At 39.8% G+C, this 4,609-nt stretch overlaps 1 pseudogene; it reads right to left on the bottom strand.

Moving 5' to 3' along the window:
- Positions 1-3,762: 3,762 nt before the first annotated feature.
- Positions 3,763-4,208, bottom strand: LOC116875657 (annotated as a pseudogene).
- Positions 4,209-4,609: the final 401 nt, after the last annotated feature.

The following is a 4,609-nucleotide window of genomic DNA, read 5'->3' as shown; positions in this document are numbered from 1 at the left end:
CAGTGTGAGTGGGGGAAAGAGGTAATAAGATTGCAAAAAGCTGGTAAGAGTTGAAGCTAAATGATGAATACATGAAGCTTGTATACATGAATTCATATGCTTTTGTGTTTGTTTCAAAATTTTCATTAAAAAATTTAAGAGAGAAGTGCTTGCTCAGTCAAAGGGTTCATCTTTCTGGCCTGCCTTCTTTGAGATCTGTAAACAGATGACAGCAGAGTTGCCAAAAGGTGTCTCCTGGACACCTTTATCCTCATAAACTCTCTGGACACTCTAATGAACGTGTGATCTAAATAAAAACTGTGCATCTTCTACAAACATAATTTCAAACAAATCTCCCATCTTCTTCCAAGTAGAGTGCCATTTCCTATATGAAATTTCTAGAACTGCCCTTATCAAATATGTTCTGAAAGAATTTCTTATCCTTCTTGTACCCTGCTTATGCCTTCAGCACACATCCCTTCCAACTGGAGGGATATTTATAGGGTCTTTCTGAATTTCTTTTACTTGTTACCTGAAGTAGTTAACTGTGCCAAGAAAATAGGGATTTGTTGTTAGCGCCTGACATCCTTTTAAAATTTTAATGTGAAACATCTTTTACGGGTCTAATTTGGAGCTTGTAATATGAGATGGGCTTTAAAAAAAAATGTCAAAATAAGTGACAATTTTGTTAATAAAAAATGACATTTTCCTCTTTACTCATTTGGATGTGTATTAAAGGAGTATGCTTTACAGGAGTTCACTTATATGCCTTTTTTTTCTCTGAAAAATTTGTTTTTAAGTGACACTGTACAAATGATAGTTTTACAAGCTTTTTACTTATTTATCAAAGCTTTTGTTTTTCTGTGGGGTTTTGGACCTCAAAAAACACTAGGATGGGTGATGAATGCAATGCTTTTCATAAAAGCACAGCAATAAAAATCTAGATATTAAATAAGTATTGAAGTTCATCCTCTACTTTTTGGATTATGTGATGGTAAGTTTTATGTTTCAGCTTGACTGAGCCACAAGTGCCCAGATATTTGGTCAAACATTATTCTGGGTATGTCTGTGAGGGTATTTTTGGATGAGATTTAACATTTGAATTGGTGGACTGAGTAGAGCAGATTGTGGGTAGCCCTCATCCAATTAGTTGATGACTTGAATAGAACATAAAGGCTGCCCTTCTTGCCTGACTGCTCTGAACTGGGATGCGTGGTTTTTTTTTTGTTTGTTTGTTTGTTTTCAGCTTTTGGACTTGAACTGAATTATTGGCTTTTGAGTTCAGAGCTTGCTGGTTTGGGGACTGAAACTTAACCCTACTGGGTCTCCTGGATCTCTAACTTACAAACTTGAACTGGAACTACACCATTGGCTCTTTTGGATCTCCAGCTTGCCAACTGCCCATCTTGGGACTTTTCATTCAATTTTTTTTTTTAATATTTGTATTTATTTATCTGATAGAGATCATAGCTAGGCAGAGAGGCAGGCAGAGAGAGAGGAAGGGAAGCAGGCTCCCTGCTGAGCAGAGAGCCCAATGCAGGGGAGGGGGCGTGTCGATCCCAGGACCCTAGGAGCACGACCTGAGCGGAAGGCAGAGGCTTTAACCCACTGAGCCACCCAGGCGCCCCTCGTTCGATTTTTTATAATATGTGCGTGTGTGTGTATAGATATCCATTCCATTGGCTCTATTTCTCTGGAAAACCCTAATGATGATTAACCACCCTGTTTGGTACCCCTTTGCTTGCTGAGCTGGGGAGCTTAAGAGACCACCACCATATCCATCACAAATTTCTTTATGATTTCAGGTTATTTTCCTCAGTGTTTTTCTTGTTTCTGCAAGTTTGAATTTTAACTTCTGACTCATATTTTCAGTTGAAAATAAAATTTAAAAATTAGTACACATTTAAAAAATAGCCAAATGAGAATGGAGGCCAGGACAGTAAAAAATTCTCCCTTGAGGGATGCCTAGCTGGCTCTGGTAGAGCATGAGACTCTTGGTCTTGGGGTTGTGAGTTTGAGCCCCACATAATTAAAAATAAAATCTTTTTAAAAAATGCTCCCCTGAGGCACAGAGGTGACTCAGTTGGTTAACCTTCTGCCTTCAGCTCAGGTCATGACTTCAGGGTCCTGGGATCTTGCCCTGCATTGGGCTTCCTGCTCAGTGGGAAATCTGCTTCTCTCTCTCCCTCTGTCTCTCCCCCAGTCTGTGCTCCCTTTCTCTGTCAAATAAATAAATAAAATCTTTATTTTTATTTATTTGTCTATGTTTAAAAGAGAGAGCACACAAGCAGGGGAGCAGCAGACAGAGGAGTACAAGATCATGACCCAAGCCTAAGGCAGATGCCCTGCCACTAGAATATTACACATGTGGCTCACTGTTTACTTCTATAGGACAATGCTGATTTAGAACATTATGTCTGGATCATTCTGTATGTTGGACAAGTGCAAAATTAATTTTTGAGAAGTCTTGGACTGTCCTCAAGCTCTCTTTTACGTTACTCTCAAGGTGGGGCTGGGAGGTGACTTTCTATTTAGTCATTAGAACTTTTGAACTCCTAGCTTTCATAAAACAATATCAGTCTCATGTCTACTCCACTGAGTTAAAGTATATGATTCAGCATCTTCAGGCAAGATAGAACAGTCACATTCTTCATATCATCAGGGAACATGACCTCATACTCACAGTTGTTCAGTACTTACCTATTTGAACAAAATCGCATTTTAGTGCTTGTTTAAAGAAGTCGTGTTATGCTGAAATTACAGAAGCAAAGATTAACATTACAGATATTTGTATAGGCCTAGTTCAGGATAATAAATGTTTGCACAAAACCATACTACAAGGTTTCTTGTGGTAGAAACTAGCTAGCTAGACACTATCTAGACATCAAGTATATCTTCCTCCCGGGTGCACATATCTTACCTTTCCTTGGAGTTAGCTTGTAGCCATGTGATTAGGTACTGCCCAGTGATAGTGGGCAATGGAGATACACTTCCAGGCCTGGCCATAAAATCCCATGCATTATCATTCACACAGTCTCTATCCCTTTTACATTAACATCAGAGGGCCCATGCTCAAGATGACAAAATCATGAAATGGAAGGGTTCTGGATCCTTGAGGCACCACCTGGAAGGAAGCCCCCACATGAAATTGCATAACTGACTTTGTGAGTAAGAAAGAAGCCATTCCTTTTCTTATTCAAAGAGATGTTTGGTGTTTTATTTGTTACTATGCCATATCATAGCTTACCCTAACATAGTTCTGTTTAATATTGACTTTTTAGGAGTTAATTCTGGAAATCCCATTGGTAAGTTGATTTCCAGTTACACATAATTTGCAAAGTGCATATGCCCATCAACCAGCAGATGAACAGCTCTTGAAATATAACTAATGCAAAAATTTGGAAATGCCTCATGTGTCCTTGGAGGCTGATGTGACAATTCATAAAGTAATATCAGAAGGGCTTGATAAATTTTGTTATAATTCTGTGAAGTTATAGTTTAGTGATCTACTGGGGGATGGGTACTTGTAAATTTCAACTAATACAGTGCAGGTGGCACTTCTTTTGTTTCTATTCATGATTTCAGTGTTTTAGTATTTCCCCAAATAAAAAAGTACTTCTTCTGTTCCTAAACCTTTCTGGGTAGCCACATTGTTTAAGTATTTCTAGATATTTTGGCAGCTCAAAGAATAAAGGCAAAGCTCCTTTATCCTTTTGGTTTATTTGATGTTTCTGTTTTACTTATTTTGTAATCAGTTTTTTTTTTTAAGAGAAGTCTGTGCCTTTATTGGCCGAATAGGTTACATGAGAGAGATGAAGCAGGAGGAGTAGGTGCCCTGATGCCAGGCTTGCAGTGCTTCCCAAGCTTGTAGGTGGTAAAGAACTTGCCCAGGTAGTGGCCAATCATCTCGGGCTTGATTTCCATCTGGTCAAAGGTCTTGCCATTTTAGATGCCCCCCACATTGCCCACCATCTTGGGGATGATGATCATGACCCAGAGGAGCACCTCGGGATTATGCCTTCGGGGGTGAGGCTTCCTTTTTGATTTTGCACAGGGGCTCCAACAGTGAGTGTGGCTTCCCCCCCCAACAAACTCCAGTTTCGCTTCTTCTGCTGCTGGGTGCTGTACAGCTGCATCAACCTCCTAAGACTGTCCAGAAGCTGGTCAAGGACTGCGCTGCTGTAGGTGAACTTGCAGAAGGTGCGCTTCTGCTGCTCCACTTCCACCATCTTGTCAGCTCTTGGGAAAGGGGTTAGGAATTTTAATTACAGGTCAAAACCAACATTATTACTGAAGCTTTTAAAGTTTATATAGTATTCATAACTTGTAACAATCCAATGATGTTATTCTTTTAAAAAGCCTTTATAAACACACAAAACCCCCTTTTCTTTACTTTTCTTTTTTAAGATTTATTAATTTGAGAGAAAGAGCACCCCCTGCACAAGTGAGGGGAGAGAATCTTCAAGAGGACCCCTGGCTGAGCTGGAAGCCAGACCTGGGCTCTATCCCAGGACCCATGAGATCTTGACCTGAGCCAAAACCAAGAGTAAGATGCTTAACTGACAGCCACCCAGGTGCCCCACAAAAACCCTTTTCTATATTTTTATCATCCAACTATAGTGGGAAGTGA

The sequence above is a fragment of the Lontra canadensis genome, unplaced genomic scaffold (genome assembly GCF_010015895.1).
Source record: "Lontra canadensis isolate GAN:19392208 unplaced genomic scaffold, GSC_riverotter_1.0 scaffold42, whole genome shotgun sequence".
Taxonomy (NCBI): Eukaryota; Metazoa; Chordata; class Mammalia; order Carnivora; family Mustelidae; genus Lontra; species Lontra canadensis.
This window is presented reverse-complemented; position numbering and strand designations above follow the sequence as displayed.